Source organism: Sphaeramia orbicularis, chromosome 21, assembly GCF_902148855.1.
Source record: "Sphaeramia orbicularis chromosome 21, fSphaOr1.1, whole genome shotgun sequence".
In the NCBI taxonomy this organism is placed as follows: domain Eukaryota; kingdom Metazoa; phylum Chordata; class Actinopteri; order Kurtiformes; family Apogonidae; genus Sphaeramia; species Sphaeramia orbicularis.
The window spans coordinates 59,721,051-59,736,050 of NC_043977.1; the positions used below are offsets into that span (position 1 = coordinate 59,721,051).

General features: G+C 39.8%; 1 pseudogene; it reads left to right on the forward strand.

Annotated features, from left to right (window-relative positions):
- LOC115412091 (tensin-like) overlaps nucleotides 1-15,000 on the forward strand; it is a 103,242-nt pseudogene that overhangs the window by 2,688 nt on the left and 85,554 nt on the right.

Below are 15,000 nucleotides of genomic sequence, written 5' to 3' on the forward strand. Positions count from 1 at the left end.
GTTAGGTCTACAGGGGTTCAGGTTTGTGGCGTTGATCCTGGTCTCAGGGTTAGGTCTACAGCAGTTCATAATTATGGTGTTGATCCTGGTCTTAGGGTTAGGTGTACAAAGGTTAAAATTTATGGGGTTGATCCTGGTCTCAGGGTCAGGTCTACAGGGGTTAAGGTTTTTGGGGTTGATCCTAGTTGTAGGGTTAGGTCTACAGGGGTTCAGGTTTGTGGAGTTTATCTTGATCTTAGGGTCAGGTCTACAGGGGTTCAGGTTTGTACGGGGTTTATCCTGGTCTTAGGGTTAGGTCTAAAGGGGTTCATATTTATATGGTTGATCCTGGTCTCAGGATCAGTTCAACAGGTGTTCATATTTCTGGGGTTGGTCCTGGTCTTAGGGTTAGGTCTAAAGGGGTTCAAATTTTTGGGGTTTGTCCTGGTCTTAGGGTTAGGTCTAAAGGGGTTCAGGTTTGTGGGGTTTTTCCTGGTATTAGGGTTAGGTCTACGGTGGTTCATATTAATGGAGTTGATCCTGGTCTCAGGGTTAGCCCTACAGGGCTTCATATTTATGGGGTTTTCCTGGTCTTAGGGTTAGGTCTAAAGGGCTTCATATTTATGGGGTTGATCCTGGTCTTAAGATAAGGTCTACATGGATTCATATTTATGGGGTTGATCCTTGTCTTAGGGTAAGGTCTATTGGGGTTCAGGTTTGTCGGGTTGATCCTGGTCTTAGGGTTACGTCTACAGGGGTTCATATTCATGGGGTTGATCCTAGTCTCAGGGTTAGGTCTACAGGGGTTCAGGTTTCTGGTGTTTATCCTGGTCTTAGGGTTAGTTCAATAGGGGTTCATATTTATGGAGTTGATCCTGGTCTTAGGGTTAGGTCTAAAGGGATTAATATTCATGGGGTTGATCCTGGTCTCAGGGTTAGGTCTACAGGGGTTCAGGTTTTTGGGGTTAATCCTGGTTTTAGGGTAAGGTCTACAGGGGTTCATATTTATAGGGTTGATCCTGGTGTCAGGGTTAGTTCTACAGGGGTTCATATTTATAGGGTTTGTCCTGGTCTTAGGGTTAGGTCTACAGGGGTTCAGGTTTGTGGCATTGATCCTGGTCTTAGGGTTAGTTCTACAGGGGTTCATATTTATAGGGTTGGTCCTGATCTTAGGGTTAGGTCTACAGGGGTTCATATTTATGGAGTTGATCCTTTTCTTAGGGTTAGGTCTAAGGGGTTCACATTTATAGGGTTGATCCTGGTCTCAGGGTTAGTTCTACAGGGGTTCATATTTATGGGGTTGGTCCTGGTCTAAGGGTAAGGTCTAAAGGGGTTCATATTTATGGGGTTTATCTTGGTCTTAGGGTTAGGTCTACAGGGGTTCAGGTTTTTCGGGTTGATCCTGGTCTTAGGGTTAGGTCTACAGGGGTTCAGGTTTGTGGCATTGATCCTGGTCTTAGGGTTAGGTCTACAGGGGTTCATATTTATAGGGTTGGTCCTGGTCTTAGGGTTAGGTCTACAGCGGTTCATAATTATGGTGTTGATCCTGGTCTTAGGGTTAGGTGTACAAAGGTTCATATTTATAGGGTTGATCCTGGTCTCAGGGTTAGGTCTACAGGGGTTCAGGTTTTTGGGGCTGATCCTTGTCTCAGTGTCAGTTCTGCAGGGGTTCATATTTTTGGGGTTGGTCCTGGTCTTAGGGTTAGGTCTAAAGGGGTTCATATTTTTGGGGTTGATCCTGGTCTTAGGGTTAGGTCTAAAGGGGTTCATATTTTTATGGTCGATCCAGGTCTTAGGGTTAGGTCTATAGGGGTTCAGGTTTGTGGGGTTTATCCTGGTCTTAGGGTTAGGTCTACGGTGGTTCATATTTATGGGGTTGATCCTGGTCTTAGGGTAAGGTCTATTGGGGTTCAGGTTTGTCGGGTTGATCCTGGTCTTAGGGTTACGTCTACAGGGGTTCATATTTATGGGGTTGATCCTTTTCTCAGGGTGAGGTCTACAGGGGTTCAGGTTTCTGTTGTTGATCCTGGTCATAGGGTTAGTTCAATAGGGCTTCATATTTATGGGGTTGATTCTGGTTTTAGGATTAGGTCTACAAGGGTTCATACTTATGGAGTTGATCCTGGTCTTAGGGTTAGGTCTACAGGGGTTCTGGTTGTTAGGGTTGATCCTGGTTTTAGGGTTAGGTCTACAGGAGTTCAGGTTTTTGGGGTTGATCCTGGTTTTAGGGTTAGGTCTACAGGGGTTCAGGTTTGTGGGGTTTATCCTGGTCTAAGGGTTAGGTCTACAGGGGTTCGGGTTTGTGGGGTTTATCCTGGTCTCAGGATTAGGTCTACAGTGGTTCATATTTATAGGGTGTATCCTGGTCTCAGGGTTCATTCTACAGGGGTTCATTTTTCTGGGGTTGGTCCTGGTCTGAGGGTTAGGGCTTCCGGGGTTCATATTTATGGGGTTCATCCTGGTCTTAGGGTTAGGTGTACAGAGGTTCATATTTATGGGGTTGATCCTGGTCTTAGGGTTAGGTCTATAGGGGTTCAGGTTTTTCAGGTTCATCCTGGTCTTAGGGTTAGGTCTACAGTGGTTCATATTTATGGGGTGTATTTTGGTCTTAGAGTTAGTCCTACAGGGGTTCATATTCAGGGGGTTGATCCTGGTCTTAGGGTTAGGTCTACAGGGTTTCATATTTTTGGGGTTGATCCTGGTCTAAGGGTTAGGTCTGCAGCAGTTCATAATTACAGTGTGTATCCTGGTCTTAGGGTTAGGTCTACAGGGGTTCATATTTATGGTACTGATCCTTTTCTTAGGGTTCGGTCTACAGGGGTTTAGGTTTTTGGGGTTGATCCTGGTCTTAGGATTAGGTCTAAAGGGAATCATATTTATGGGGTCTATCCTGGTCTTAGGGTTAGGTCTACATGGGTTCATATTTATGGGGTTGATCCTGGTCTCAGGGTTAGGTCTACATGGGTTCAGGTTTGTGGGGTAGATCCTGGTCTTCGGGTGAGGTGTACAGGGGTTCAGGTTTGTGGGGTTGATCCTGGTCTTAGGGTTAGGCCTACGGTGGTTCATATTTATAGGGTTGATCCTTGTCTCAGGGTTCGTTCTACAGGGGTTCATATTTCTGGGGTATGTGCTGGTCTTAGGGTTAGGGCTTCCGGGGTTCATATTTATGGGGTTGATCCTCATCTTCGGGTTAGGTGTACAGGGGTTCATATTTACGGGATTGATCCTGGTCTTAGGGTTAGGTCTATAGGGGTTCAGGTTTTTCAGGTTTATTCTGGTCTTAGGGTTAGGTCTACAGTGGTTCATATTTATGGGGTTTATCCTAGTCTTAGAGTTAGTTCTACAGGGGTTCATATTTATGGGGTTGATCCTGGTCTTAGGGTTAGGTCTATAGGGGTTCAGGTTTTTCAGGTTTATTCTGGTCTTAGGGTTAGTTCTACAGGGGTTCATATTTATGGGGTCGATCCTGGTCTTAGGGTTAGGTCTATAGGGGTTCAGGTTTTTCAGGTTTATTCTGGTCTTAGGGTTAGGTCTACAGGGGTTCATATTTATGAGGCTTATCCTGGTCTCAGGGTTAGTTCTACAGGGGTTTATATTTATGGGGATGATCCTGGTCTTAGGGTTAGGTCTACAGGGGTTCAGGTTTTTCAGGTTTATTCTGGTCTTAGGGTTAGGTCTACAATGGTTCATATTTATGGGGTTGATCCTGGTCTTAGGGTTAGGTGTACAGGGGTTCATATTTATGGGGTTTATCATTGTCTTAGGGTTAGGTCTACAGGGGTTCAGGTTTATCGGGTTGATCCTGCTCTTTGGCTTAGGTCTACAGGGGTTCATATTTATGAGGCTGATCCTTGTCTCAGGGTTAGTTCTACAGGGGTTTATATTTATGGGGATGATCCTGGTCTTAGGATTAGGTCTACAGGGGTTCATATTTTTGGGGTTGATCCTGGTCTCAGGGTTAGGTCTACGGTGGATCATATTTACGGGGTTGATCATGGTCTCAGGGTTAGGTCTACAGGGGTTCATATGTATGGGGTTGATCCTGGTCTTAGGGTTAGGTCTACAGGGGTTCAGGTTTGTGGGGTTGATCCTAGTCTTTGGGTGAGGTCTACAGGGGTTCATATTTTTGGGGTTGATCCTGGTCTCAGGGTTAGGTCTACGGTGGATCATATTTACGGGGTTGATCATGGTCTCAGGGTTAGGTCTACAGGGGTTCATATGTATGGGGTTGATCCTGGTCTTAGGGTGAGGTCTACAGGGGTTCAGGTTTTTGGGGTTCATCCTTGTCTTAGGGATAGGTGTACAGGGGTTCAGGTTTTTGGGGTTCATCCTGGTCTTCGGGTTAGGTCTACAGGCGTTCAGGTTTGTGGGATTGATCTTGGTCTTAGGGTTAGGTCTACAGGCGTTCAGGTTTTTGAGTTGATCCTGGTCTTAGGGTTAATATTTTCAATATTTGAACACCATCCTTACCCATGTTTTGTGTTGTTTTTTTTTTTTTAACTGCAGCTGCAGAAGATGGAGGGTCTTCATTCTCATACGTTCCGACTGAAGACTTTTAAGAATAACAAGCATTGCAGTGTTTGTACTCAGGCCATCTACCAGGATGGACTCATCTGCAGAGGTCAGTCACCTAAACCGTGGTCTTCTAGATGTTAGTGTGTGGAACAAAACCCATTCCAAAAACAGGTCCTGTCCAGAGGACTGGGACTGTCCACTCAGTCCAGAGGACTGGGACTTTCCACTCAGTCCAATAGGATGAACAGCTGGTAGTGGGAGGAGTTCAGGTGTTTTTAGTTCTGTATTCCAGGCAGAGGGGGCGGAGCCAGTGAAGGCTGCCTTCCCCATTTCAGCCGGAGCTCTTGGAACATTCAGCTGATGAACATCACATGACTGTAGGGCAGACGTGCTATTGGTTCTCTGAAGACCAGAATACAAATATGACACAACCAATCCAAGAAAAGTGGGTGGAGCTTCAGGAGCTCAGTGAAGGCCAATCAGCTTTAGCGGACAGTTCACAGGGAGTGACAGGACCACACCCCCTGATAAATTCCACACCCCCTGATGAAGGGAAAAGCCCAACAATGAACGGTGTTTGAAGATCAAAGACATTAGTTTTGAGGTTCATCTACAGAACATGTCCACTATCAGCACTTATCCAAAAGGAGCTGACACCAGGGATTTACATGATCTGAGGGAGAACCAGGATCTGTTCCCATAATAGAACCTGAGCTTCAACAGGATCTGATCCCATAATAGATCCCCAGGTTCAACCCAAACTTACAAACCAAGTCTGTGATCTGGACTTGGAAATAAAGTACCTGCTCAGTTAATAATCCTAGTTACTCAGATGAAGGTACTAATTATTTCAGAGTACTGTGGGCAGTTGTTATTGGCTGATGTCTGGTGTGTCACGTATGTACAAATACCTTGAGTTTTTTTTTTTTTTTTCTGCATTTCAAAATTTAGTTCCTGTAGATGAAACTGGACTGTATGAAAAGAAGACTGTAAAAACTGTAAGGCCTGAGCCACACTAAACGACAGGATCATCAGCATTAAGATGACATGTTGCACCCACAGTTTAGAGCAGGGGTCGGCAACCTTTAACACTCAAAGAGCCATTTCGACCCGGTTTCCATGGAAAAGACAACACTGGGAGCCGCAAACACTTTTTGACATCTGAAATGAAGATGTTAGCCTATATATACCATACATTCCGGACTATAAGCCGCTACTTTTTTCCCACACTTTAAACACTGCGGCTTATACTCCGACACGGCTTATACAACGATTTTACCGGATTCCACGGCTTGGTGCCGCGGCGCACCTCGGTGCCAACGCTAAGTGCTGTTGCACCGCCGTACCATGCCTCAGTGCCAGGTGCCGTGGCACCGCAGCGGTGCCTCGGCTCGAGGTGCCGGTGGTGCCGCGGCACCGGTGGCACCCAGTTGTGGCACCACGGTGCCATGGCACCTGGCACTGAGCCGTAGTACTGCAGTGCCACGACACCTAGCGTTGGCCCCGAGGTGCCGCGGCACCTTGGTCGTGCCATGGCACCTGGCACATCATTAAATGTTCTATTTTCTTCAGATATTTTTCTTTTCGTAGATTTCTCCATTCTTGGCCTACCTGGGGTTGAAAGTCTCAATAAATGTATGGCGTTTTGGCGGGCTGTCGGAGAGTGTGACGCATATTTTGAGCGACGAAAAATAATATTATATATATATATATATATATATATATATATATATATATATATATATATATATAATTTTATTTTAATATTTCGAGATCACAATAATCTTACAATTTACAACTACAATTAAACAAACGAACAAACACAAATAAAATACTTTGTTCAGATATGGTGCAGTTTTGGTGTCGCAGGGCATTCCGCGCATGCCGGCTACCGGCTGACACATCAAGTGCTGTCAAACGTCTCTGAAGAAGGTGAATGCTGATCACTGAAATTGCACAAGGTCTGAAGAAAGAAGTTAAAAACTTTGACTTAATAAGAAGACATGATACACGTTTTTGAGACAAATAACATATACTTCAATCTGACACTTATAATTTATTTTCCCAAGCCACGCAGAGCCGCAACATAAGGATGAAAGAGCCGCATGCGGCTCCGGAGCCGCGGGTTGCCGACCCCTGGTTTAGAGTAAATATAAGAGGTCCTAGGACTGAGCCCTGTGGAACCACTTTACTGTTTAGGACAGAGGAGGAGGAGCCAGTTCACATCAAGTACAAACCAGTTTGGAGTATTGATTAAGAGTCACTGATCAATAGGATCCAATGACTACAATCCATGAACGGTGCAGGGATAGTCTGTAGACCGTCTGAGCCTTTAGTGTGGCCCTGACAGGACTGGGCTGCTGATCAGATATCATCTGGTTTTAAAAGTGCCTATATTTGGTCACCGACTCTTCTTTCAAAGGTTTGTGTCTGGACACTGCACTCTGAAACTCACCCATACAGGTTTTGGTCAGAGAGATCTGCTCCTCTGAACCTAACCCTAACCCTGGCCCTGACCCTGGGGAAGGACTAAATAGGAGGTCCAGACTTTACTGATTTGATTCCAAACTTCTGTTAAAGACAAAGAACAATGGCTCAGCTGTGAAGAAAGGATCCAGTTTATCTGAACCAGGTCTGACTCAACCAGTCCAGGTCCACATCACCCAGTAGAATCAGTTTAGTGAAACTTAGTCCAGCAGCAGGACTGGGGTGGGGGGTGGGGGGGGGGCATGACTGCAGACTGATGGTTTTAGGATGGACCCAGAGGATAAGAGGCTGACCTCAGATCAGCCTGTATCTGTGCAGCTGACCTCAGATCAGCCTGTATCTGTGCAAGTGACCTCAGATCAGCCTGTATCTGTGCAAGTGACCTCAGATCAGCCTGTATCTGTGCAGCTGACCTCAGATCAGCCTGTATCTGTACAGCTGACCTCAGATCAGCCTGTATCTGTGCAGCTGACCTCAGATCAGCCTGTATCTGTACAGCTGACCTCAGATCAGCCTGTATCTGTGCAGCTGACCTCAGATCAGCCTGTATCTGTGCAGCTGACCTCAGATCAGCCTGTATCTGTGCAGGTGACCTCAGATCAGCCTGTATCTGTGCAAGTGACCTCAGATCAGCCTGTATCTGTGCAGCTGACCTCAGATCAGCCTGTATCTGTGCAAGTGACCTCAGATCAGCCTGTATCTGTGCAGCTGACCTCAGATCAGCCTGTATCTGTACAGCTGACCTCAGATCAGCCTGTATCTGTGCAGCTGACCTCAGATCAGCCTGTATCTGTGCAGCTGACCTCAGATCAGCCTGTATCTGTGCAGGTGACCTCAGATCAGCCTGTATCTGTGCAAGTGACCTCAGATCAGCCTGTATCTGTACAGCTGACCTCAGATCAGCCTGTATCTGTGCAGCTGACCTCAGATCAGCCTGTATCTGTGCAGGTGACCTCAGATCAGCCTGTATCTGTACAGCTGACCTCAGATCAGCCTGTATCTGTACAGCTGACCTCAGATCAGCCTGTATCTGTGCAGCTGACCTCAGATCAGCCTGTATCTGTGCAGCTGACCTCAGATCAGCCTGTATCTGTACAGCTGACCTCAGATCAGCCTGTATCTGTACAGCTGACCTCAGATCAGCCTGTGTGCTCTGTATCATACATATGTCGGTTGTATGTTTCCTCATTTCCACCAGGGGGCGGTGCTGCTTTCAGTTCAGTCATTGACAGGTCACATGTTCTCCTAGAACAGCTGATTGGTTCTTGTCACTGGAGGAGCTGCAGGGTCAGAGTTTGGACTCAGAACAGAACTGGTTCTGTTAACCACACAAACCAGATCCCAGACCCAGACCCCAGACCCCAGACCCTGACCCAGACCCCAGACCCCAGACCCAGACCTTAAACGAAAATCACATGGTTTTCTCTTTACACATGATGTCAGTAGAACAGAATTAGAGTTAGAGTTAGTGTTAGAAATACTGAAAAACACATGACACCAAACTGAGTATATACCATTAATACTAACCTACCTGAGTATATACCATTAATATGAACCTACCATGAGTATATACCAATAATATGAACCTACCCTGAGTATATACCATTTATACTAATCTACCTGAGTATATACCATTAATATAAACCTACCCTGAGTATATACCATTAATACTAACCTACCTGAGTACATACCATTAATGTGAAACCTACACTGAGTATATACCATTAATATGAACCTACCTGAGTATATACCATTAATATGAACCTACCCTGAGTATATCCCATTAATACTAACCTACCTGAGTATATACCATTAATATGAACTTACCCTGAGTATATACCATTAATATGAACCTACCCTGAGTATATACCATTAATACTAACAAACCTGAGTACATACCATTAATATGAAACCTACACTGAGTATATACCATTAATATGAACCTACCTGAGTATATACCATTAATATGAACCTACCCTGAGTATATACCATTAATATGAACCTACCCTGAGTATATACCATTAATACTAACCAACCTGAGTACATACCATTAATATGAAACCTACACTGAGTATACACCATTAATATGAACCTACCTGAGTATATACCATTAATATGAACCTACCCTGAGTATATACCATTAATACTAACCTACCTGAGTATATACCATTAATCTGAACCTACCCTGAGTATATCCCATTAATACTAACCTACCCGAGTATATACCATTAATATGAACTTACCCTGAGTATATACCATTAATACTAACCAACCTGAGTACATACCATTAATATGAAACCTACACTGAGTATATACCATTAATATGAACCTACCTGAGTATATACCATTAATATGAACCTACCCTGAGTATATACCATTAATATGAACCTACCTGAGTATATACCATTAATATGAACCTACCCTGAGTATATACCATTAATACTAACCTACCTGAGTATATACCATTAATATGAACCTACCTGAGTATATACCATTAATATGAACCAACCTGAGTATATACCATTAATATGCACCTACCCTGAGTATATACCATTAATATGAACCTACCTGAGTATATACCATTAATATGAACCTACCCTGAGTATATACCATTAATATGAACCTACCCTGAGTATATACCATTAATACTAACCAACATGAGTACATACCATTAATATGAAACCAACACTGAGTATACACCATTAATATGAACCTACCTGAGTATATACCATTAATATGAACCTACCCTGAGTATATACCATTAATATGAACCTACCCTGAGTATATACCATTAATACTAACCTACCTGAGTATATACCATTAATATGAACCTACCTGAGTATATACCATTAATATGAAACCTACACTGAATATATACCATTAATATGAACCTACCTGAGTATATACCATTAACATGCACCTACCCTGAGTATATACCATTAATATGAACCTACCTGAGTATATACCATTAATATGAACCTACCCTGAGTATATACCATTAATATGAACCTACCCTGAGTATATACCATTAATACTAACCAACCTGAGTACATACCATTAATATGAAACCTACACTGAGTATACACCATTAATATGAACCTACCTGAGTATATACCATTAATATGAACCTACCCTGAGTATATACTATTAATACTAACCTACCTGAGTATATACCATTAATATGAAGCTACCCTGAGTATATACCATTAATATGAACCCACCTGAGTATATACCATTAATATGAAACCTACACTGAGTATATACCATTAATATGAACCTACCTGAGTATATACCATTAATATGAACCTACCCTGAGTATATACCATTAATACTAACCTACCTGAGTATATACCATTAACATGAACCTACCTGAGTATATACCTTTAATATGAACCTACCTGAGTATATATCATCAATATGAACTTACCCTTTGTATATACCATTAATATGAACCTACCTGAATATATAACATTAATATGAACCTACCTGAGTATATACCATTAATTTGAACCTACCCTGAGTATATACCATTAATACTAACCTACCTGAGTATATACCATTAGTATGAACTTACCCTGAGTATATATCATTAATTTGAACCTACCCTGAGTATATACCATTAATATGAACCTACCTGAGGATATACCATTAATATGAAACCTACACTGAGTATATACCATTAATATGAACCTTCCTAAGTATATACCATTAATATGAACCTACCTGAGTATATACCATTAATACTAACCTACCTGAGTATATACCATTAATATGAACCTACCTGAGTATATACCATTAATACTAACCTACCTGAGTATATACCATTAATATGAACCTACCTGAGTATATACCTTTAATATGAACCTACCTGAGTATATACCATTAATATGAACCTACCTGAGTATATACCATTAATATGAACCTACTTGAGTATATACCATTTATATGAACCTACCCTGAGTATATAACATTAATATGAACCTACCCTAAGTATTTACCATTAACATGAACCTACCCATAGTATATAGCATTAATATGAACCTACCCTGAGTATTTACCATTAACATGAACCTAGCCTTAGTATATACCATTAATACTAACCTACCTGAGTATATACAATTAATACTAACCTACCTGAGTATATACCATTAATATGAACCTACCTTAGTATATATCATTAATATGAACCTACCCTGAGTATATACCATTAATATGAACCTACCTGAGTATATACCATTAATATGAACCTACCCTGAGTATATACCATTAATATGAACCTACCCTGAATATATACCATTAATATGAACCTACCCTGGGTATATACCATTAATATGAACCTACCTTAGTATATACCATTAATATGAACCTACCCTGAGTATGCACCATTAATATAAACCTACCTGAGTATATACCATTAATATGAACCTACCCTGAGTATATACCATTAATATGAACCTACCCTTAGTATATACCATTAATACTAACCTACCTGAGTATATACCATTAGTATGAACCTTCCTAAGTATATACCATTAATATGAACCTACCTGAGTATATACCATTAATACTAACCTACCTGAGTATATACCATTAATATGAACCTACCCTGAGTATTTACCATTAACATGAACCTACCCATAGTATATACCATTAATATGAACCTACCCTGAGTATTTACCATTAACATGAACCTACCCTTAGTATATACCATTAATACTAACCTACCTGAGTATATACACCATTAATATGAACCTACCTTAGTATATATCATTAATATGAACCTACCCTGAGTATATACCATTAATATGAACCTACCTGAGTATATACCATTAATATGAACCTACCTGAGTATATACCATTTATATGAACCTACCCTGAGTATATACCATTAATATGAACCCACCCTGAGTATATACCATTAATATGATCCTACCTTAGTATATACCATTAATATGAACCTACCTGAGTATATACCATTAATACTAACCTACCTGAGTATATACCATTAATATGAACTTACCCTGAGTATATACCATTAATATGAACTTACCTGAGGATATACCATTAATATGAACCTACCCTGAGTATATACCATTAATTTGAACCTACCTGAGTATATACCATTAATACTAACCTACCTGAGTATATACCATTAATTTGAACCTACCCTAAGTATATACCATTAATACTAACCTACCTGCGTATATACCATTAATATGAACCTACCCTGAGTATATACCATTAATATGAACCTACCTGAGTATATACCATTAATTTGAACCTACCTGAGGATATACCATTAATATGAAACCTACACTGAGTATATACCATTAATATGAACCTTCCTAAGTATATACCATTAATATGAACCTACCTGAGTATATACCATTAATATGAACCTACCTGAGTATATACCATTAATTTGAACCTACCTGAGTATATACCATTAATACTAACCTACCCTGAGTATATACCATTAGTATGAACTAACTCTGAGTATATACCATTAATATGAACCTACCCTGAGTATATACCATTAATATGAACCTACCTGAGGATATACCATTAATATGAAACCTACACTGAGTATATACCATTAATACTAACCTACCTGAGTATATACCATTAGTATGAAGTAACTCTGAGTATATACCATTAATATGAACCTACCTTGAGTATATACCATTAATATGAACCTCCCTGAGTATATACCATTAATACTAACCTACCCTGAGTATATACCATTAATATGAACCTACCTGAATATATACCATTAATTTGAACCTACCTGAGTATATACCATTAATATGAACCTACCTGAGTATATACCATTAATTTGAACCTACCCTGAGTATATACCATTAATACTAACCTACCTGAGTATATACCATTAGTATGAACTAACTCTGAGTATATACCATTAATATGAACCTACCCTGAGTATATACCATTAATATGAACCTACCTGAGGATATACCATTAATATGAAACCTACACTGAGTATATACCATTAATATGAACCTTCCTAAGTATAGACCATTAATATGAACCTACCTGAGTATATACCATTAATATGAACCTACCTGAGTATATACCATTAATTTGAACCTACCCTGAGTATATACCATTAATACTAACCTACCTGAGTATATACCATTAGTATGAAGTAACTCTGAGTATATACCATTAATATGAACCTACCCTGAGTATATACCATTAATATGAACCTACCTGAGGATATTCCATTAATATGAAACCTACACTGAGTATATACCATTAATATGAATCTTCCTAAGTATATACCATTAATATGAACCTACCTGAGTATATACCATTAATACTAACCTACCTGAGTATATACCATTAATATGAACTTACCTGAGGATATACCATTAATATGAAACCTACCCTGAGTATATACCATTAATATGAACCTACCTGAATATATACCATTAATTTGAACCTACCTGAGTATATACCATTAATATGAACCTACCTGAGTATATACCATTAATTTGAACCTACCCTGAGTATATACCATTAATACTAACCTACCTGAGTATATACCATTAGTATGAACTAACTCTGAGTATATACCATTAATATGAACCTACCCTGAGTATATACCATTAATATGAACCTACCTGAGGATATTCCATTAATATGAAACCTACACTGAGTATATACCATTAATATGAACCTTCCTAAGTATATACCATTAATATTAACCTACCTGAGTATATACCATTAATACTAACCTACCTGAGTATATACCATTAATATGAACTTACCTGAGGATATACCATTAATATGAAACCTACACTGAGTATATACCATTAATATGAACTTATCTGAGTATATACCATTAATATGAACCTACCCTGAGTATATACCATTAATATGAACCTACCCTTAGTATATACCATTAATACTAACCTACCTGAGCATATACCATTAATACTAACCTACCTGATTATATACCATTAATATGAACCTACCTGAGTATTTTACCATTAATATGAACCTACCTGAGTATATACCATTTATATGAACCTACCCTGAGTATATACCATTAATATGAACCTACCCTGAGTATATACCATTAATATGAACCTACCTTAGTATATACCATTAATATGAACCTACCCTGAGTATGTACCATTAATATGAACCTACATGAGTATATACCATTAATATGAACCTTCCCTTAGTATATACCATTAATATGAACCTACATGAGTATATACCATTAATATGAACTTACCTGAGGATATACCATTAATATGAAACCTACACTGAGTATATACCATTAATATGAACTTATCTGAGTATATACCATTAATATGAACCTACCTGAGGATATACCATTAATATGAAACCTACACTGAGTATATACCATTAATATGAACCTTCCTAAGTATATACCATTAATATGAACCTACCTGAGTATATACTATTAATATGAACCTACCTGAGTATATACCATTAATTTGAACCTACCCTGAGTATATACCATTAATACTAACCTACCTGAGTATATACCATTAGTATGAAGTAACTCTTAGTATATACCATTAATATGAACCTACCCTGAGTATATACCATTAATATGAACCTACCTGAGGATATTCCATTAATATGAAACCTACACTGAGTATATACCATTAATATGAACCTTCCTAAGTATATACCATTAATATGAACCTACCTGAGTATATACCATTAATACTAACCTACCTGAGTATATACCATTAATATGAACCTACCTGAGTATATACCATTTATATGAATCTACCCTGAGTATATACCATTAATATGAACCTACCCTGAGTATTTACCATCAACATGAACCTACCCTGAGTATATACCATTAATATGAACCTACCCTGAGTATTTACCATTAACATGAACCTACCCTGAGTATGTACCATTAATATGAACCTACATGAGTATATACCATTAATATGAACCTTCCCTTAGTATATACCATTAATATGAACCTACATGAGTATATACCAT